Genomic DNA, 24,031 nt, shown 5'->3' with positions numbered 1-24,031 from the left:
TAGTAATTTTATAGGGGAGAAAACAGAAATATAGACTCTCTGTGAATTGCCCAGAGACACAAAGATCTTACAATAGACTCAGCCAGAATTTAACCCCTGTTTCTTGTCTTCTAATGCTGGACTCATTTCTAAAGTGTTATCTCACATTAGCATTGTTTAATAATGCTCTTAGCCTCTGGAATGCTTCTCTCAGTTAATTCTGTAATTCGTTATAAAAGGTTTATCTTATGCATTATATATAACTCCATTTTAAAGAAAACCTCTAATCTTAAGAATAGCTTTATATTATCTTAATAAATCTTGAAATCCAAGACTTTTTTTTTTAGGAATAGGAAATAGGATATTTGACTTCTGTATTCAGTCAGAGAGACAGCCTATCTTATATTTATACATGCTTGAATAATTACCTTTTTTGAATCCTCTACAGCATCTCTTTTGCCTAAGTTTATTGTTGTTTGTTTTTGCTTTAATTTCTGGATCACATCCAATAGTGCTTTTGTTCTGTTCATGGCTCTGTGCTCATGGAACTATTAGTGATATTGGCTTAACCCAGACATGTGTGCAGAACATGAACTCCAGCCTGTTTAACTGTCCCTCTGGTTCTGAGTCTAGGTTTGAATACGTCAAGTTTCTCATGAAATCTCTGAGTCATGAATGCATAAGGGACCTGCCTACTCCTGAGTTACTGCACTCACACTTTTCTACATGGTATTGTTAGCATATTCACTTTATATAGCAACTTTATATAGCCACTATATTTGAATACTCAAATATAGGCAAGTAGAAAACTTTTTGAGGCTGTTGTTTTCCAAGGTGTGCGTTGTGTGATGCTGGGGATCAATCTGGAGGCTTCAACTTTCCAAGACAGACACTTTAGTCACTGAGTCAACCCTCCCCTCCCTTAAAAACATTTTTTAATACTTCTAGTAGCTTTATTTTTCTTTTAACATAGTTTTTTTTTTTTTGGTGCCTATCACTTGTACTTATAGGTATAGATACTTTGCTGACTATTTTCTTCAAAAATTATGTGGACAAATAGATTGTTTGATCAGTTCTGGTAATAGCAAATAAATAACGCTAAGTGTACATCCTTCAGGGTCCGCTGTCTTGGTGTCGAAAAAGTGCTGAAAATGAACTATGGGGACAGCTCTCGTCTCTCATTGGCACTTTCAAAGTTGACAGCCTGTTCCGTGCATACAAAAGATGGTAATTTTAAAGGAAATTTTGAGGGCAGTGATAGGAATAGTCTTTAATAAGAGCTGGCATAGTATTGCCTGTTGTCAAAGATGACCCAAGGGTATGAATGTAGTGTATCTGCTCCGAAACTGAAAGTGACAGATTATGTTTGAGGATTTGGGCTTGCTGTTTGTTACAAGAGAATACTTCTGCAAAATGCTCTTGTTGTGAGGAGTATTGATCTCTGTGTCCTCGTCACCGTAGGAAGGGGGAAAAAAAAAGAAGCGCACAACCTCGGTTGGAATAGGGTTTAGTTTATTATGGCTTTAGCATTGCCAGCACATTATTTTGAGTAATGATAGCATCTTCCACTCGTGGAAGCCAATGTTTATTGACAAAGAACTTTTTATAGAGATGAGATGAAGAACAGATGTTTCTTCTCAGTGTTTCTCCAGAATCAAAGTGTGAAAAATGTGAAGTGTAGGTTGAAGTGGTGTTTATAAACTTCAGATTATAGCAACAACTTTGTGATTTAAGTTGTTTTATATTCTTTTTTACCTGATTTTTGCTTTTCTGCTATTCTTTCCCATTGTGCTTCACCAATACAGTCTTTCTTACTGATTCCAAAAAATGTTTAGGTTTTCTGATTGTTCAAACTTACATTTAATTTAAATTTAATTTAAATTTCCAAGTGCACAGTAGGTTCTCTGCACAAATAATATTTAGATCTTACTTTATTTTTTGTAATAGATCATAGATCAGTTTTAACTGTCAGGACTTGGAGACTGAGTACTAGACGAAGTACTGGACAGATTAAGTAGGAAAACATCATCAGCTTTTCTTAACATACTTGTCTACAACACAAAGTTTCCTTATAGTTTTATTTTAGCTTTTTTCGTGTTTTAGAGAAATGATGTCATAGATATACTCCTTTCTTTTATGAGTTATGGGGATAATAGGGACAGGGTTTTTTTTTTAATATTTTAAGTTTTTCTTCCTCTTGAACTAAAAGTGAGAAAAATTTTGTTTTTTTTAAGTGTCATAAAGGTTTGAATCAGATTTGAGGTTTTGTTTATTTATTTTTTGCTGGGAGAAGGGAGCTAACACCACAACCCGCTGGGCTTACTGCTAGGTCTGTGCTCAGAGATCTATTTTGCAGGGCCTTGGGAGATCATTTGAGATGCCCAGTGTGGAACCGGGGTCAGCTGTGTATAAAGTAAATGCTCTACCTGTTGTTCTACCTCTCTAGCTTCCACATTTAATTTTGGCGGCAGAAAATTTTTCATTTCATTCAAAAAAAATCAACAAATAAACAATACCTTTCCCCTCCTTAAGAAGGAATTTAACCCACATGACGATTTGCGTATTGCCATTGCCATTTTTTTCCCTCTTTACCTACATGTGGGGGATGGTACTGCCAATCTCATGTCACCAGGTCTTCCCTTTACTATCAGCCCTTAGCTTTTCTCCTATGCCTCTTTGCCCGTCTTCAAAACAAATTTATATTTCTATTGGCACAAGTCTGAGAAAGCCAAAAGCTATTCTGTTTTGCAGGCTTATAATTGTGTGTGTCTCTCTCTCTCCAACATCATGAACAACACTGTAGATGTATTTAACTAATTCTTGTCAAAGAATGAAAGTAGATCTGTTGTAAAGAGTACTTATGAAGGCCTGGATTTGATGTGCAAAGCAGAGGTTGGTATTGTTGCTGCCTCTGGAGTTCTGGAAAGGTGGAAAAAATTTACTTTAACCACTGGTAAATAGGTAAGATTTGGACAGTTGAAGGAAAGTAAAGGCTGTTTTAAGAAGAGGGCATGGCATAAGAAACCATTTGTTTCTATCATTTAGAAGCATATTAACTCCAGAGAAGAACTATAAAAAAAAAAAAGTCTGAAAGTATCCTTAAAGGCCTACTTCTGAAGAAACTTGAATATTAGACTAATGAGGTGAATTTAATGTTATACTGTTGAGGTGCTTTAGGGAAATTTGTAGTAGTGTGTTTTGTGACTGTAAGTTTTGTGGACTCTTTTTATCACAAAAATTAGAATGAGGCATCCCAGAATGGACCTATGGCTAAAAGAGATGATCAGGTTACTAGATTATGGTGGAAATATTATTAGGAGCCTTAAAATTATTAGCGATGAAGTAATGAGTATGGGGAGATAGTTGTGAAATACAGTATTATGAAAAACATTTGGATGACCTATACAACTTAAAAGCATTGATAGTAATTTGAATTAAGAACTTATAGTTGGTCATACTAATCTTTAGGCATGTGGTAAAGCTTCAACTAATTATAAACAAGTAGGCATTTATGTATTATCAAGGAAGCTGTAAGAATTTAGTGGACATAAAATATTTTTTTAATTTGTAAGCCTTCATTTCAGACTTATCAGGTAGTACTTCTATTATATGTTTTGCTGAAACCAGTTACATTTATTTGATATTTTTTTAAGAGAACAATGATATGGTTACACATATCCTTTTTTCAGGGTAGTGCTAAGAGTTACATTTGTATATTAGTTTATTAATTTTTTAAGATGTTTCCTGGACAAAAATTGTTTCCCTAAGACTTTTGGTCAACAGCAAATCTCAGTCCTCAAAGAATTTCATTCTTGGCAGTGGTTGGTTTAAAAATGTTTACTTAAGAGTAGATCAAGAGTTCCCACTTGTCACAATTTTCCTATGATTAAAAAAAAAAAGTTATCATGTTTGACATTTTCTTGTACTATGTGAGATTGCTAGAAAGTATTTACCGTGACTAGAGTGGTTGATGCATGGAAACACTGAAAATCAGGGTGTTTGGGATTCATCAGGGATGGTAGAAATGCAAGATGTCAGAGAAGCCATATATTAAACCAGATTTGAATTGGAAAGTGAGTCCCAATCTGTCACTGAAGCATTTTGATCATTTTGATTTATTAAACTTTCATAACCACATTCAGATGTAGCAGAATTAAAATCCTTTATTCTCAGATAGTTTATAGAATACCATCCTCTAAGTAACTGGTTCCATTATTGAAGGTTCTTTTGGTAATAAGTGAAGATGAATAATGTGTGAGATTTATTTTAATGACAGATTTTTTAAAAACATGTTTTTACATCTGATTTTAAAATCTCTTTTTATTTTGTCAAATATAAACATTTTCCTTTTTCAGTGTTCTAAGTCTCTTCAACGTTATCTGTCATCTATCAAACATATTGAATTCTAATAATTTTCATATTAAAATAGAGCATTTATTTAATTATAGCCTATTTTTATGTATGCCTTTGCACTCAGAGGCATCTATGTCTGTATGTATTTTCTGGCATTTTTGAGTTTTATGAATATTCAAAATAGAAATAGCTGAGCATGCAATTTTGAATCCAAACTTAAAACAAAATGATGCATTTTCTTATTATTGGAAATCTGTATCTTGTATATTTTTTTTTAAATCCGCATGCCAAGCATGAGTGATCTTTTTTGAATAGTGGCTCCATAGTAAAGAGAAATCAATTACTATTAGAGAGGTAACATAGGTTCAAGGCATTAAAGTTCACATTTGGTTTGGTAGTCGGGAGAGGGTACTTAGCTGTGAATCAGGAGTGATATAAAAGATGGATGAGAAAGAGTTCAAGGAGCAGTCATGTGAGGGCCCACACTCTCATTCCAACCTGTCTCTGAAGCAATGATGGATAGGTTGTTGGTGAGAAGAATTAATATGGGATGATGAAAGATGCATTTTCAGCATCTTGAGCCACAGCACACCTACTACCTGCTAGAGTTCTGGAGCATAATGATTCCTGATTTGCAACCAAACATGTTTGTTGCATTTAGCAACCCAGATTTTTGGCATCTGTGAAGGAAGCAAGCAGCATATCAAACACTCCTGCATATTGTAAATTTAATTACCTCATTTATGCATAGTACTTGTTGACAGGATCTTGTAAGCTATGCTAATATGGTAGGTAATTTGTTACCTCCAGAAATGACTTTCCATGTGCTGCTGATCATTATCATGAAACATGATAAATGATCTCGCCCATAAGGTATAAATGAAAATGAAATGGATAATTGGATTCTATGTCTAAATTGTATCTGGAAGAGTCACAGCAATTATAATCGAATTTATCTCATAAAAATGTGTTTGACAATATCTGTGACCTTTCATTGTCTTGAACCTTTGCTGTTATCTGAAACTACTCTTAAGTTGATTTCTAAAATGCATAATAATTTTTTTAAAGTTGTTCCAAGGCTTTGCATTTAATCTTTTCTTTCCTTACTCAATCCTTTATTTTTTAGTGTCCTATTTGTTTACATTTGTTTTTGGCTATTGATGCAGATAATCTTCTGTTGATACTGAAAATAAAGTGTTTTGCTGCTCTAAATTTCTTGATTGGATGGTGTAGGGAGAGTGCAAGATAACCTTGAAATTGCTTTCATAAACATCTTTTATCATTAGCAGCACACACCTTCTGATGGGCGGTGGAACTGTGCCCTCATGCTGATCGGTGTTCTTTGATTCTTAAAAAGGGCAATCTCAAATCTCCAAATAAAAGTTGCTTTTAGATATCATCAGTCTTCATGCTTTCTTTTTTTTTTTAACTTCTCTTCATGTTACTTTAAAATGACATTACATAAATAAGACTTAATTTAGTCACTGATTTTATTAACATTTCAAAAAGTTATCCTAGGTCAGTTATTGTGTTTGTTAATGGAAATGACTGGAGTCATGATATTTAGGATCTTATCACCTGACAGAAAGGTGTTACTTTTGGTGGTGGTGGTGGTGGTACCTTAGACAATAATTTCTTTTTCTCTAGTTTCTTCCTGTGGGGGTCCACAAAGCCAACAATACTTAACATAAACAACATATACAACATAAACAACAATGTTTGTGCACCTTATTTTTGTTTTAAACTAAAAAGAAAAATCTCATGCAAATTGAGTTCATAAAAGTTTAAATTAATCTAAAAATGTGATTTTGTGTTTTGTTTTTTGGCCATCACTAGCGTGGCTCAAGGTTTACTCCTGACTCTGCTCTGGAATCACTTGTGTGACTCTGTGGGTTGCTGTGTTATGAGTTATGTGTTAATACTAAACCCAGTTCAACCTCATGTGTCACATGTTCTACCCTCTGTAGTATTTCTCTGGTCCCTAATCTTTTGAGACTTGACTATCCTCCAGGATTTTTTTTTTAAATATTAATTTGGACAGGGATATTCTGAAGACTGGGGACCCGTCTCAGTGGTCTTCAGCAATAAGGATAATAACTCATTGCAAGTGTCTGAGGATGCAGACTTGGACTCTATAGTGTTGTTCAGGTTATGGCAATGGCATGTGGGAGCCGTTTGTGTTCACCTGCTCAGTGGGTGTGTCCTGGGCTCTACTTTGCACTTTAACCCTGAACTGTCTCTCTAGCCCCTGGAATGTCTTTGAATTGTTTTTACTTTCTTCATACATTTTAGTGAAAGTAGCATATCACCAACTTCCAATGTTATTATTGGTTGAAAACTTTTTCTTAGGAATTCGATAAAATAATTCAAAAGTTGAATACATATTGTAATAAAAATTATGTTATAATGTATACAATATCCTTATAGTAAATGGTGTTTCTTCCATGGTGTGTCAAAATACCATCACAGTTTGTTATTCTGGGGACTGGAGCAATAGCACAGCGGTAGGGTGTTTGCCTTGCACTCGTTCATCCTGAGTTCGATTCTTCTGCCCCACTTGGAGAGCCCGGCAAGCTACCGAGAGTATCTAGCCTGCACGGCAGAGCCTGGCAAGCTATCCTTGGCATATTTAATACGCCAAAAACAGTAACAAGTCTGAAGATGGAGATATTACTGGTGCCCACTTGAGCAAATTCATGAGGAATGGGATGACAGTGGCAGTGACAGTATAATTATAGGTAGTATAAGCTGGAGAATAGAACAGTTTAAAAATTTAGAAGAGCTAATACTTGGTATCATTTTATGTTTTACAAATTGATTTATTTCAGATGCCTTTATAAACTTTTATTTTAGTTTTATACATGGAATAAATTTACTCCTACTTAATTGAACTAAGAAAAAAACCTACTTGGCAAAATATGAACAGGTTTTAAACTTGCTTTTTTGATTTGGAAGGTCATAGTCTTGTTTTATAGACAAGGAGTTCAGGTCTGCAGTCCTACCAAGGCACCCTGATACTTGTTAAGTGGTTTGAAGTCTCCCTTATTGTTTCTAGTTCATTATTTTTTTTAGCTTACCTATGGTAAATGTATACATATCCACATACATAAAATTTGTAGTTAGATGGGCTACCTTGAATTCTAAGTTACTTCAATATTAGGTTTATTTAATGCCTCACATATATTTTTATTTAGTTGCATACTTCAGTTGATAGGGTAGTATTACCATTACTTGCTTTTCAAATCTGCCAGCTTAAATTCACACTTGAAAATAAGCTTTGAGGATCCTTGTGTATAAATGAGGTTATTTAGAAATGAGAGTTTTCTAATTTTATTTTGTTCTACTTAAGCAATGTTACTACTTAGAAGACTTTAGTCAGTGAAATTTTTCATTTATAGCACAGTGGGTAGGGCATTTGCCTTGCATATGGCCAACCCAGGTTCGATTCCTCTGTCCCTCTCGGAGAGCCTGCCAAGCTACTGAGAGTATCCCGCTTGCACGGTAGAGCCTGGCAAGTTACCCATGTTTTGGCATTCGATATGCCAAAAACAATAACAACAAGTCTCACAATGGAGACATTACTGGTGCCCCCTAGAGCAAATCAATGAACAATGGGACAACAGTGCTACAGTGCTACAATATCCTTGATGCTGATTTTGTTTTTTCACTTCCATTCTCCTATGCTCTTTATTCCCATGACTAACTTATTTTATAATGAGAAATTTATACCTACTGACAGTCATTACCACTTTCCTTCAAAACTCTGCTCATTTTCTACCTTGGGAAGCACTGATCTTTTGTACATATTTATAACCTTAGGAGTTGCTTTGCTCCTTTTTTTTTAATTTATTTAGATTCTACATAGAATTGAGAGTACTTGTCTTTCTTCATCTGATTTTTCTTCTCTTAGCTATGTTATGACAAATATAGCAAGTATATCATTTTTATATGGCTAAATTGCATTTAATTATACACAATACTTATTTTATGGCTAAATTGTACTTATACAAGCACAGACACACACTCTCTACCTAGATTTCCTCATTTATCCATACACAGATGGGCATAGGTTATTGCTGTCCCTTGTCTATGGTAAACAATGTAGCAATTTGGGAATGTATATCTCTTTCCATGTTAATGTATATCTCTTTCCAAGTGAGTGATTCTGTTTTCTTTAAATGTATACCCAGAAGTAGAGAAATAGTATCAGTTGGTAGTGCTCTTATTATAAATTGGTTCATGTGAATGCTGTTTTCTGTGTTGACCACTACACTTGACCTTCCCAGCCATGTTAAAGGTTTTCACATATGTTTAAGGGACTTACCTTGCTTGTGATTGGCCCTTATTTATTCCCTAGTACATATGGTTTTCTGAGTATAGCTGTGAACTGTCTTTAACACCACTTATTCTACTACATATTAAAAAAAACAAAAACATATTGGGCCTTATTGGCACAAATGCATATAATATAGTTCTATGATTAATTCCCCAACTGATTTTCTTGTACTTGGTTCAATGTCAGATCCTTAAGTTAAAATTTAAATGTAGCTATGTATATTTAAAATATAATATACATAGTATATTGCTGCAATTTCTTTTCTTTAGAACCGCATCAAATCTCTAGTCTTTATGGTAAGATTTTAAAGAGGAAACCCTTATTTTGGACTTAGAACTATAGATACAGGTAAGGATAATCCTCATGGTTTGCAGATTCAGGATTCAGTGTTTGCCAGATTGTCTATTAGCTAATACTGATTTGTCATTTTGAAATTGGCATTTGCCACATATTAGCAGGTATTTGCAGACATGCATAGAATGCTAGAAGCTTCACAAGTCCATTCACAAGTCCATTTTGTATTCCTAGCTGAGGTTAATCAAGAGAACACTATTTATTTATTTAATTTATTTAGCTTCTTATTGCTTTGCTATATTGAAGTGTACCTCTTGCAGAGTATTTACTGCCTTATTTTCTGTGCTTTTGTGGAAGTGATTTTTTTGTTCTTGTTTTGTTTTGTTTTTTGGTTTTGCTTTTTAACAAATGTTAAGTGTTCTTCATTGCATATGTGCAGGCAGTATGGACACGCTTTATGGAGAAATACACCTTGGAAAAACTTTATTCAGGCACAAGTCTGGGTGGCTGTTGTAAATTCAGCATTAAAGGATTTAGAGTATATATTAAATAAGATTTATTTTTCCAGTAGGCGCCCACATGAAGATTAGGTTGTATGTATTGATTACATGATGGAAATGTTCTGACCAAGAGAGTCTCAGGAAGCCAACCCTGTACTCACTTTTAAAAGTAGTGCTTCAAAGTTTAGTATCTGTCTGCTTTCGAGAGGGTGACATTTAGATAAATATTGATGATCTCATTCTTTTGTAATGGAGGAACAAGAAATGCAGATAGACACATCTGACGGTGACAGACCTTACCTTTGGGTTACAGAACTGACTTTACCAAGCAGTACTGGGATGGGGGCGAAGAGAGAGCTTGACTAGAAGAGACAGGGACAGGGGCTGGAGCGATAGCACAGTGGGTAGGGCGCTTACCTTGCATGCGGCCGACTTGGGTTTGATTCCCAGCATCACATATGGTCCCTTGAGCACCACCAGGGGTAATTCCTGAGTGCAGAGCCAGGAGTGACCCCTGTGCATTGCCAGGTGTGACTGAAAAAGCAAAAATAAATTAAAAAATAAATAAATAAACAAACAAACAAACAAATAAATAAATAAATAAAAAGCAAAAAAAAAAGGAAGAGACATTAACGGTGATGGTGTATCTTGGACACATTTTTGGTGGTGAAATAACTGTAATTCAAAACTGCATCAACACTATTATAATTATGGCACCTAAATTACATTAACTTTTTAAAAAAATTGCATATAAATGAAAGTTTTCTGTAAAAGAATTGCTATCAGGTACAATAGAGGGTTCTTACAATCAGATTTTATGTGTATTATTTTGTAAAATTTTGTATCAATAAAGTGTGCTATTTTCTTTTTTTAGATCATTAATTTTTGCTTTACTCATAATTGCAAAATATTTTAAATGTAGATACCCTATAGTACTTAAACTTTAGTCTATTGGTACAGATTCATGTTAAGGTCAATGAAGAGGTTTTGTTTATGAAAATGTTTGTATTTGTGAGTGCTTGTTTTTCTAGCAAATTTTCAGCTAAGTAGAATGAAGTGGCAAAAAATGGAAAATTTAGAATTTTTAAGAAGAATATATGAATCATCTGACTCTGTAACCATTTCCTATCCTTATTTTTTAAAAACCTGCGACATTTATCAAGGTAGTATAAGAGGTAGCTTTGAAGAGTGGCTTATCCCTTTAACTGCAGTGCATTGATAGGTTATAAGACAAGGATTTCCTTCTCATGGTCTTTGTTTTAGATGATACAGTTTATTTAGATATTTCAAATCTCCTCTGTGCCTTAGTACAGTGTGGAACTAGGGATAGTGGATAGGAATAGAAATTAAGTATCTGTTGATGGAGTTGTCACATTAGAATAAAATACTTTTCCCCAAGTAATCAACTATTGTATAGTTAAATGCCAGTGAAAAGTGCCACTATTTTGTTATTTTTTTAAAGAGGCCAATAATTATTCATGTCTGCCTATTATTTCTATCTAAATATGATATATTATAGGCCCACACCTAGCCTTATTATTCTTTTATACTTACTACATCTTTTATTCTTACTAGCTCTTTCACTCCTGAACACAGATATTTTGGGACTTAATGAAATGCTAAAAATACTGGAAACTTAAAATGTTCATTCAGAAATTCTTGTAATTATGATAACTCCTCTAGTAGATTATTTCATGGCATTATCTTTTTTTTTTATTTTGAAACTGTATCACTGTCACTGTATCACTGTCATCCTGTTGTTCATCGATTTACTCAAGAGGGCACCAGTAATGTCTCTGTTCCTCTCAGCCCTGAGATTTTAGCAGCCTCTCCTTACTTGTCTTTCCCAACAATTGGAGGTTATTTCAAGGTCAGGGGAATGAGACCTATCATTACTGTTTATGGCATATCAAATATGCCACAGGTAGATTGCCAGGCTCTGTCTGTGAGGGCGGGATACTCTTAGTAGCTTGCTGGGCTCTCTGAGAGGTATTTATGGCTTCATATATATATATATATGTATGTATGTATATATGAATATATATATACATATATATATACATACATGTATATATTTAGAGGCAGGCCAGAGAGAGCTCAATGGGATGAATGCATGCTTTTGCATGCAGAAGGCACAGAGTCAATCCCCAGCATCTCATGATCTCCCAACATACCAGTGAGAGCATTGAAAACTGGGATAGTCCCTGAGTACTGCTGGGCATGGCTGAAAACAAACCCAAATAAATGAACAGGGACCAGATCTGGTGGCACTCAGGGGCCACCAGGGCTACACTTGAGGATGTTCAAGGCGTCATGTGGTGCTAGGATCTAATTCAGAGCTTCACACATTCTAGACATGTGCTCTACCACTTCAGTGATTTCCCTAACTCTGATCTGTGGGAGAGCAGGGTTTGAGCCTTACTTTGCCATCAAGGGGGTATTCAGGGGACCCGGCAGCACCAGGGAGGGAACGTGGTCCTCCCACATGCAAAACCTGCACTCCGCCCTTGGAGCTGTTGCTTCTGTAAGTCATCACTCAGAAGAAATCCATCTGGCTCTAGCCCGTTATGAGCAGCAGCAGCAGCCACGTGGTTCCAAGACTCTCTTTCCTGCCGCACCAGTGCTGAACCCCAGGGGCTGGGGCTGGCATCTGTGCCACCTCTTGGGTGGACTTTTTGAAACTACTTCTGTAAACTCTATAGTTACTGTGACTTCCTGTAAAAAACTAAGGCACGCCGATGGGCGTGTGCTCGAGGGCTCTCCGGGCGGCTCTTTCTCATCGCCCATGTTCTGTGCTCTGGAACCGCTGTGTATGGGCTGGATCAGGATGGCCGTTGGCCAAGGACCGGCAAGGGAAGAACGAGGACCAAGCTGGTTGCTGATTAGTTACCGTTTATTCAATCTTCCATCTTTCTCATCTCCAGCACTCCCAGCTCCGGCCTCTATCCTATCTACTGCAGCATTTCTCACTTCTCTCATCTCTTCTCCTACTTGTCTCTCCCACCTTGCCCTCTAGGCTACACCCAGCCAGGTAGCAACGTCAACATAAGAAAGCCCTTCCTCAGGGCAGGGCATTCCAAAGCCCATCCTGATTTTTAAGGTTTTTTTTCCTTTCCTTATTCCAAACACTTACTAACATCTTAATACTAGTTATTTTTGTATGGACATACCAAGAGCTATATTGAGGCTTGCAAGGCAGCTCTCATGGCAGTATCTTGCCACAGACTCAGACTACAGCACTCAAGCCAGATTAATCATTCCTCACCCTAGCAGGGTCCAGATCTAGTTATCACTGTTTGGATCATGACAACATTTGTCCATGATCAAGCTCTTATAGTTAAGCTTAGGCACTTTGGCCAGGCCCATCTCGATGCCAGGGTAGCAAACAACTCACCGCTTGCCCTGGGTCCATCTCGTCTCTCGTCGGGACCCTGCTTTTGGGTGTGGTAGGAAGTAAGGGCAACTGAGGCTTAGGTTGAGAGAACAGATGTCCAGGAGGAAAATATCATGTAGAGTCAAATGACTCCCAGGTTACAAAAGCATAGCATTTGCTAAGTCTTCCTGTGTCCATACAAAAAGGACATTGCTCTGAATAAACTATGCAAAGGACTCAATGAGAAGAGAAAAACAGTATTTACAAGTCAACAGAACACTAAGAAAGAAGCTACAAATGAAGAGGAATGGGAGCACTGTGACCTGTGACGGGAGTAACCCAATAAACCTAAACTACCTGAGGCTATGTTATCCTACATATGTAAATAAGTAAATAAATAAAAAAAAATATGTTTTTCCCACTTCAGAGACTCAAATAAAAGTATACAGAAATTATACCGTCATACTTTTGCCTTCTGCTATAGTCCTTTGACAACTCTAGTTGTTGAAGAATAGTTAATATGGATTCACAGACCACGTCTGCTGAACTCACTTTTCATAAAGTTTTCTGTGTTGAAATTTAATCAAGTACAGGTAACACTGCTTAATTCTTTTCAGTTTTTTTTTTCAATCTCAATTTTTTTTTTATTTTTTATTTGCGTGAAAATTTTCTTGAACATCCAATATATATTATTTATCTTTGGTGATTTATATAGGTTAGGGATTTTTATTTTATACAACTGAATTGGATCTGTCTATGCTAAAGACATCTTTGCTTTGCTTTGACAACTTTTAGTGTGAAGATTTATGCTTTTGAACTGAAACATGTCTTAAAATTATAACTGCTCTAAATTTAGTAGTATATATCTAAAGACTATTATCTGGCAGAGTAATCCATATGACTGAAATCTTGTTTTGACTGTTGACACATTTTTTTTTATTATAAACTAAGGCATATATCTCCTGTACATATAAAATGAGATGCCTTTGTACAGCAATTGTACTCTTCAGAGCAATGAGCAAATAATAGGTAAATAGATATTCTCCTGATGAACTAAATGAGTAAATAAAGGAATAAACGTTTACATGCTTGTGGAAGCATTGTCACTCAGTAAACGGAGTCAGTATCTTCTGCTTCCATTGCCTTAACAACATGACATTAGAAAACTGGTCATCTCTTGCTGGCTACATACTCATTAAAAACTCCATCTGTCTATTTGAACTTATTTGATCTGCAACAAAGGACATATTAATAAAGGACACGTTAATAAACATTTGCTTATTATGTATTCTATTTCTTTGGGTCACGAAAGCAGTATTTAGACCTGAGGATCGGTTGTCAAAGTTTGATTGAGGTTGGCTACAATTAAATATCAGGAACTTTTCTAATTGCATGTTTTTTTAAATGAAATTAGTCTTTTTATAAGTTGATGATTTTCTATTTTAACTGGAGTCCTCCATTGGTAATTTAATATGCATTAGCATAAAATGAATTGAAGTGATGGTATTCTCAGTTGATCTGTAAGCCACTATAGGATATTCTAACTTTATCTCCAACTTGCTCTGTAACCTATAGCGCCATTAGAACCTCTATAAACTAGCCATGTCTTCTTGTGACTGGAAGTCTTCACCATTACCTGATCCTCTTTTACCCACCAATAATTTCCTATCTCAAAGAGTTGAAATGTTGATATAATTACCCCTTCATGGCCTTAGACTTAAGGGAGCCAAACAGTGAGTTGAAGATATTCTCTAGTTTACTGTTCGTTGAATAACAGTGATTAATTGTTATTCTTGGGATCATTTGATTTTTTTCTTTCAGATTTTATGAACAGGTTGAGCACAGAATACAGTGAGATGAGGAACTGAAGTGACTGTCAAAGAAATCTTCCATATACAGTTTAATCAAAGAAATCTATTTTTTAATTAAATATGGTTTGTTGCAATATATACTATATAATTGGTCAACTTTTTGTGAAGTTCTTGAATATTGCAATAATTCTTATTTCCTAATTATTTAATTGCATTGTTACTGATGAAGCAGAGTGTAGATTTTTAGATCAAATAAGAGGCAAATTCATAGTTTTCTTTCAGTTTATTTATGTTAAACATCAAGTAAATTTTACTTTTCACAGTTTATTTATCCTTTCTTAAACTCTCAATGTGAACCAAATCCTGTTTATCATTTCTGCTGACAGACCCCAAACACTGCACTATTGTCCCTTTTTTATTTCAAGGAGGTAATAAAGTTATTCTAGCAGTGTTTTCAAATCAAGATGAATAAAATGCCATGGTAATGCCTGAGATGGAAAATTCTGTTGCAAATTCTGCAATTTTGTTGGTGCAGTGATTCTTTTTATTCTAGCACTTTATGCACCAGAAAGGAGCCATGTCATTGAGATTAAATGCTATCATTCTCCACCCATATCTTGCATTCCAAAAAATGATGGAATCAAAGACACATAGGTATTTAATATAAAGAGTGCCACCTTTAGAATTCTTCAGAATTCTCCTTTATCCCAACTTTTGATGGGAAGAAATCTTCATTATTATTGTATTCATTTACATTCTCTTATCATAACTACATTGTTTTTTTTGGTCGTTTTTACTTATACTGTGTAGTCAGATGGCAACTACATATATGCGGTTAAATCACCTAGAAAAAAATTCTTTTAAATAATTAACGAGACCAAAAAGAAAATAATTACATAGACTTAGCATTGCCTTTATTTATTTTTTAACAAGCTGGATAAATAAGTTAATGCCACTTGGTCACTAAGCAATTGCTCCAAAAGTGTTCTTTTGTTCCACTCAACTAACTCCTTTAATTAAATAGTAACATTTTGTAGGTGCTGTGTATCAATGTCAGAGAAATTACTTCCCTGCATGGTTCACAGAATAAGGGAGTAAATCTTATACTCTGAGGACTTAATTTCTGCCTTGGAAAAGCAGTGAATTATATTGGAAAATTGATAGACAAATAAATATTGTTTTAGTTTTTCCATCTCCAAATGGTGATTCTCACGCTGAAGTTATAAACTATATTTTCATGTTTAGAAAGCTAGAATTTATGTCAGTCTTTTAGTCTTTGCTTTGATGCCACACCACTTTGTACTCAGGATTTACTCCTGTCTTTGCATTCAGAGATCACTCATGGCAGGCTTGAGACTATTTGGGGTGCCAGAGTTCCAACCCAGGTTACGGTATTCATGGCAGGTGGCAAGCACACTGTCCCCTGTGCTAGCGCTCTGCCCTCCTTTAGTTTTCTTCAATGACGAGTGCAGCATCTTTCCTTCCAGTTCACTGTTTGACTTAATCATTGATTCTATAGCAAACAAAATTACTTTTCAAAAGATACTTGGAATATAATGAAATCATTTTATCTAGACATTATCACTTGCATTAGAAAATAGAGACAAAATAGAAAGGAAAAGAATTAGCAAACTGTTCCCATTTTCAAACATGGCTGTTATTTTTCCTCTTTAATTTGTTTTATTTTCTTCTCTACTTTTACTTAAGATAAACGCTTTAATAAACGTAATTATTATAACCCTTATATTTGTTATATAATTTTCATAACTTCTGTCCCTGAGGATTCTGTAAATAGATGTATCAGAATTTATGTTACTGTTAAGATTTTATTGCTTTTTTTTTTCTTCTGAAAAAAAGATTTAAATTATTTCTTTTTTATAAATTCCCGGGATAAATGCTTTGGCTTATGAAGACTCCATTTTATTTACTAATACATATTAGTAGACTTATTTATCATCACTTTCTAACTTGCCTACAAGTATGCTCTAAGTTGAAATGCCAATTAAGATGATGTGAACATTCATTCTGCCTTGGAAAAGCACCTTCATTTTTAGAATTTGAGCCTAATTTTTTTTAGAATTTGAGCCTTTTTTGTTGTTGTTGTTGTTGCTTTTTGGGTCACACCCAGCGATGCTCAGGGGTTACTCCTGGCTCTGCACTCAGGAATTCTCCTGGCGGTGCTTGGGGGACCATATGGGATGCCGGGGATCGAACCCGGGTTGGCCGCGTGCAAGGCAAATGCCCTACCCGCTGTGCTATCGCTCCGGCCCCAATATTTTTTTTTGAGACATGTAAATTATATAACTTTAGGTAAACATTACATTGGTCACAGATTTCTGAATAGAAGTTATTTTTAACACCACTGCAGTGATTCTTCAGATGAGCCTATAGATGTTTAGTTTTGAGAATTTTTTCACTTGTGTGGGATATCCACACATTTCCTAATTTTATATAATCTTCTCCATCTCACTCACCCAGTAGCACTTCTCAGTAATTTGCGTCACTGCTCCTTGGGTAAGCTCTGGGAGGGAATGAAAAGCCTAGTTCTGCCAAATGTGCTGAATAGTGATAACAGTAAATGGTATTAAAAAATTTATATAATTCAATTAGTGCTCTATTCAATAGAAATTCTTTTTGTCATTTTCCTTTTTTTTTTTTTTTAATTTGCGGAGCCTGGCAAGCTAACCCGTGGTGTATTTGCTATGCCAAAAACAGTAACAATATGTCTCACAATCAGACATTACTGGTGCCCACTGGAGCAAATCGATGAGCAACGGGATGGCAGTGACAGTGACAGTGATTTTTTTTTTAATTGAATCACCATGAAAAAAGTTACAAAGACTTTAGGTTTAATTCTCAGTCATACAACTATCAAACCCTCATCCCTTCACCAGTGCACATGTTCCACCACCAAGCATACCTCCCATCCCACCCCACCCCCCACACCTGTGTGATCTTCACTTTATTTTCTCTATACTTTGATTACACTCAATATTTTAACAGAATAGTCACTATTACTATTTGGAATTTCCCCCCAACAATCAAACCTGCTGAAAAGGCATCATTTGATAATTTGTTTTACATTGCTGAGAATAAAGAGTATATGAGGTCTATGAGGTTTAGGATATCTGGTATTTTAGTAATTAAGTCCAGAGAAATTTCTGCCAGAAGTTGCATCACTGCAAGCTCGTACCTCCGGTTAGTGGAGTCTGGTAAGATGGCAGTCACTGCTGGCGCTGCCACTGAACAAAGGAAAGGCCGAGAGAGAAAATCTTTCCCCTCCTGGGGCGGCATGGGGTCACAGCTCAGTTCACAGAATAGAGCCATTTCTGTAAGAAGCTGCCAGGTGCTGAAAGTAGTCAGTAGGCCTGTGGGATCATGGTCTTTTAGGAGCAGAGGAGCCGTTCGTGTGCAGCCGCTCCGGGTCTCATCTGGTTGGAGAGCCCATTTTACTTAATATGTTTTTGTGCATGTAACGTTAATAAATTATGTCTGCTTTTTCTTTCACTTAAGATAATTTTAGTGTGATATGACATGGGTATGGGGACTTTGAAGCCACCATAACATGGGTGACATTATTTCTGGATCCCATCCAATTTCCATGAAGATGATAACAAATTATATTAGCTTATTTGAATTAATACTTGGTCTATATCCTGGTATTACAGTCTGGGTTTGACAACATCCAGTGTTCTTACATATTAGTAATAACTTAATCTTGTTCAAACTGTTGAGTAATCTGAATGATATTATTTGGAAGTCGTGTCTCTCAGTTAGATTGTTAGATTAAAACAATTTAATGTCTTACAATAATTTCTTGACATTTATGATCTATTATTTCACTAATATGTAAAAATAATTTATTACTGACTTCATCAATAGTATAAGCTAAATATATAGGCCTATAACCAGACTATGAAAGGAAAGTTATTTGTCTGCCTTACAATTTTTCTTGGGCTGGAGCGATAGCGCAGTGAGTAGGGCGTTCACTTTGCATGAGGCTGACCTGGGTTCGAGTTTTCTGACTCTCACAGAGAGCTCAGCAAGCTACCCAGAGTATCCCGCCCACACAGCAGAGCCTGGCAAGCTACCCCTGGCATATTCAAATATGCCAAAAACAGTAACAAGTCTCACAATGGAGACATTACTGGTACCTGCTTGACAAATCCATGAGCAATGGGGATGACAGTGACAGTGACAATTTTACTAGAAGTGAAAATCTGAAGTAACTGAAAAATAACAGAAAATTCAAAAAATTTCTCATAATTATGCCTCTAAAAGTTTATAATTTGGATATAGGAGAAAAATTAAACAAATCTAAACTTTTCAAATGTACACCTCATTTTTAATGTCTAGGAAAATGAAATGTATTGTCATATATATATATAAAATACTAAATGGAATTTAGAAGGGAAAACACTTCTGATTCTTTCAAACTGCTTGCCTTTACCTCTGGGAAGAAAAATCATCTTCCTCTTCATTGGTACTATTATTTTATGTTTCTTGAAGCATTCACATACCATTAAGTTATTATCCTTTTCAGGCTAATTTGAAAGTAGTTAAAAATATTATGGGGAAGGTAATCAGTTTATGCTCCAATTATTTGGTACACTAATATCCTGCTTCCAGTTCTTATTTTTTCATACCTCAGCATTCAGTTGATGACAAGAAGAAAAGTTAAGTAAGATGATCTAATCATTTTCTTCTTGTTTAACTCGACCTGGTTCAGAATTTTAATGTGTGGGATAATAAGTAGAATGGCATTGATTTTGATATGTTTCATCCACATATGTAAATTAATAATCAGAGAGAACAAAGTATCGAACTGTAAAGAAACAACATATTATTGACTTGTAGACATTTAGACATGATAAAGAGCATTTACTCCTATAGTCATTTTTAGTATCTCTATCACTGTCATCCCATTGCTCATCGATTTGCTCAGACTTGTTACTGTTTTTGGCATATTGAATATGCCACGGGTAGCTTGCCAGGCTTTGCTTTGCGGGCAGGATATTCTTGGTAACTTGCCAGGATCTCCGAGAGTGACGGAGGAATCAATCCCAGGTTGGCTGCATGCAAGGCAAACGCTCTACCCGTTGTGCTATCATTTTAAGTAATCATATTTATTCTCCCTCCCTCCCTTTCTTTTTTGTGGTTTTCTGATTAAAACCCATCGTATTTTCTTTTTTTTTCAAAAATAAATGGAAAAAAGAAGTAATGATGGTTAAACTAATAACATTTTTATAATTTAATTCCTTGCTAGGGAAACCCCTGGAAATTTTTTCAGCTCACAAGCTTTGTATCAGTTGGAACGTTGAGCTGTGATGTCTCTGTGAGTTAGAATCAAATTATGCTCCTTATCCAATCGGCTAAGAAGTAACTGCAAACCTAACAAGTTCCTAGTCATCGGATCTTGCTAGGTGTTCTGGGTGAGGGTCCTGAGTTATAGACAGAATCTGGATTAGCCTGTGTTCTAAATGCAGTCTTAGGATCCTCATAAATGGGAGATAAAAGGAGAGATGTTAGAGAAACGTGAGCAGTGATACATAGATTGAAGTGATGTGTCTAGAAGCCCAGGAATCCCAAACCCCACCAGATGTTGGAAGAGGCGAGGGACTAATTTCCAACTCAGTGTCTGGAGGAAGTATGGCCTATTGCCATCTAAATTTTAACTCAGTGATACTTATTTTTTTAACATCTGGTCTCCAGAACTGTGAAAGAATTTATTTATGTTGCTGTAAGACTTAAGCTATTTTGTAATTTGTTACAAGTGTAAGAGATAAATGCAGTGTTTAGCATCTTAGTGTGAGCTATACAGCTTGAGATGCTTCACACATGTAAATAAAGCAACTTGGAAGAGACCAAAACTGAGAGAATTGTATTGAATTTATTTGTGTAGATGAATGGAGACTTGTCATTTGTACTTATGTTAATTTTGTTACCTGACTTCTTCATTTTGGTTTTCTATTTCCGATTTTGCAGTTTATTAATTGACAGAATTTTGATGAGACTCATTTCTGTAAAATAGTATTATTGTAATAGGAATATTTGGGTGAGAATATAGTCATAGTAGTTGTTTTTATTTCAAGACACTTAAGAATCATTTGATATAAATAAAGCAAATAAAATAATTTTATAACAGGTTTAGATCAGAGTGTTGAATGTAAGTCATTAATTGAATGTTAATTGGTAACATCAGTAAGTTTATCTTGTATTTTGGGCATTGTATGCTTCACTTGCTATCTAGTATACAATTGGGATTCATTCACACCGCACCTCAGGGTCTGATAGTGTATTAAGTTATGAAGAATATTAATATTGTTGCGGAACAATTACTTTTTCATTTGCTAACTGATTAAAGTTCATGCATAATTTATTGAAATGAATAGAGATTTTATAAATAAGCCTTTTTTGTTCTCAAGGGTCTAAAAACAAAATGCATATGCTAATAAGAGGCTACTTTTTTACCTCCAACATAAAAAATTTATTATTTAGTTGTATATTAGTCTCATTACTGCTAGGTTTTGCTTCTTATATTCATGCTGTTAGTCAACTTTCTTGCTGCAATTCCATATTTGAGCTACTGTTTTGATTACTGGATTGCTTTTATTACTTGCTTGGCTATAAGTGAGACGTAAAACGGATCAGAGTGAAATGTTGCATTTCTGGAGGTCAATTTGCTGATTGCATCTAGCATATCCTCATAGCCACAAAATTTTCAATTTTTAATATATATATATATATATGTTCTCTGGTAAAAGTGATGCAAAGAAAATATTATCAAATATAGGACTTCTTGACACATCTTAAAAGTATACTCTAAAAATTCTTAAAATAATTCCTAGTTTATATATAAATTGTAATACCAAGTTAACATATCCAAGTTGAACTAGCTTTTATTTCCTGAAACTAGGTCTCTTAACTTCATTTTAATATGTAATTTCCTTAAAAATAGAAACAAGAGAGGAATCATTATACGTTTCTTTTGGTTTTATTATATGTTTTTTCATTTCCCATTTCCTTCCCTCTTTGTCAAATCTGTTCTCTTTGTTTTCTTCTTATTTTCTTAGGCTGTGGTTTGCAGAGGCTTTATTGAAGTGTAGCATTTAATAGACACTTATTAGATCAGTGTTAGCATACCTGAATACATAAATGTATAGCTTATCCAAAGTTTATTATATATAATTCACTTGGAAAATACTATTTTGCCATGTTAAATTTCAAACTCCTTTAGGTTGTTTTTTTTATATAATGTGAAAGGCTTTGCTGCTCTGGTTTAGAACTCCAATAAGTTAAATTAGTCAGTGTAAGAGCCATATGGAATGAAAGCAAACATTGTACATATGAGACAACTCAGTTTATTCACAAGGTACAGTTCTGCTTCTCAAAATGTGTGCAACATTTAGAGAGTATGGGAGGACATTTGCATTTTTTCTGTTACATTCATTTCTTTATTCCATTTCATTTTAGTTTAAGATTTAGAAAATATATCAACTTTGTCTTTTTCTACTGGCTCCAACGTTTTTGCAAATGCTAAAGATAAGTTGATAGTCTAGTTGGTAATGTTTCATGGCTTGAAAAATCTCTTTTTTGATAATAAAAATTTAAACTATTCTGGGTTTTCATGAGGTAATTTTTTGGGGGGGAGTTAGTATGGGTTGGGGGTCACAACTGTTAGTGTGCAGTGCTCCGGAGCATTATGTTGTGCTGGAGTTCAATGTTCTATTAGCCGCATCTGCTCTACCTGCTGCTTTGTCCCTTCCCAATTATGGTTTTATATAAACTTTATTTTTTAAATACTTCTCAAATGAAATAAATTATAATATAGGAAATAGTTAGCCCTCTGTTTTGACCACATACATGTGAAACAATTTTCAAATAAAATTTAGGGTTGTTTGATAAGAATATATATAAATCACCCTGTATATCCTTTTATCCATATATTTAAATTTTTGTTTGGAACCACACATTCCACTGCCTGAAGGCCACTCCCAGCTCTCTGCTCAGGGGACCATATTTTGCTAGCATTAGTATCTTGGTCCCCCACATGCAAAGTCTAAGTGTAGCTTATTGAGCTGTCTCTCTGACCCTGCTATGAAAATTTATAAATTCAGATTTTATGAACTACTTTTCCATAAATAGAAGTAATCATAAAAGAAATGGTTTATATCACACCTATATTCTCCTGTTCAACTTAATTTTATTTGCATGTTATGTATTAACACAGGCCTGGAGAGAATATTACAGAGGTCAGAGCTCTTGCTTTGCTTGCAACCAGCCATGGTTTAATCCATTGCATTCCATGTGATCCACTGATAATTTTCATATGGTCCACTTAGTACTATCAGGAGTGATTCCTGAGCACCACTGAGCCAAACAAAAAATGATGGTACTCTGTAAAATGAATTTGAAAGATACTATTATGATTATCGACAAACTTTTCTTAATATTCCATATTGTTTTTGATAGAAAATTAGTGTTTTTCAATATAATTTTGCTTCCCTTTATTATTATAATATCTGAGTCTTCATATTAAAATTAATTTGTTGATTTATTGCCACATATCTCCCTTGCCATTATATATAAGTCCTCAACATGTAGAACATCCTCACAGCTAATTTTTACTCAGTAAATGCCTGTCATATTAAAGGAAAGTTTTTGAAAGTGATTTTAAACTGTGTAGATAACTAGACAATTAATCTTACTTTTTACATTACAGATATTTATAACTGGAGGATTCATAAAGCGTATGGACAATTTTTAATATAATCAGGGTTTAAAAGAATTTAAGTTTCTGTTCAAAGTCTTGACTTTATTTAAACTTATATCACATTGTGAAACCACTTATTTGCTTTTTACCCCTTTTACTTTTCCACATATGCATTACCAATCATTTTTAAGGACCGGTTTGAAAAATTTTAAATGCCTTTGTTAACCTCCTTCTGTCCTTTCTGAAGTCTCCCCTGGTGAAGAAGGGCGGTAATGGTATACAGTTTCATTTACTAGTTTTACTTTGTGTCATTTGATTTAACTGCCAAATATTTTAGACAATTGTTGGGTCATTAGCTCTGTAAGATGAATATATTTCTTGAAAGTTGCGCTTTCCCTGGGTTTTCCTTCTGAGTTGAAATTAGGCCCTGCCTGTTTAGAGTGTGCTAATGAACTTCTTCGTGCCTAACATTCCCATGGACAGATCTTGTGAACATAGCTAAAGCTGTAGAATTCTTCAGAAAGTTTGAATTCATTTACAGCTGCATTGTTGTCAAGGAAAAAAAATGACAGTCTAATTCCTGATTTACCACCTCTATAAATTTGGCAGTAAACTATCTTCTCAGTGATTTTTTTTAAGCAAAGTATCTTACACTGTTCAAAATTTAATTGC

At 34.9% G+C, this 24,031-nt stretch overlaps 1 protein-coding gene across 13 annotated transcripts in view; it reads left to right on the top strand.

The window, feature by feature from the left end:
- Positions 1–24,031, top strand: part of PTPRK (protein tyrosine phosphatase receptor type K) — a 564,747-nt gene that overhangs the window by 321,331 nt on the left and 219,385 nt on the right. The window lies entirely within an intron of this gene.

This window comes from Sorex araneus, chromosome 4, assembly GCF_027595985.1.
Source record: "Sorex araneus isolate mSorAra2 chromosome 4, mSorAra2.pri, whole genome shotgun sequence".
Lineage (NCBI taxonomy): Eukaryota > Metazoa > Chordata > Mammalia > Eulipotyphla > Soricidae > Sorex > Sorex araneus.
This window is presented reverse-complemented; position numbering and strand designations above follow the sequence as displayed.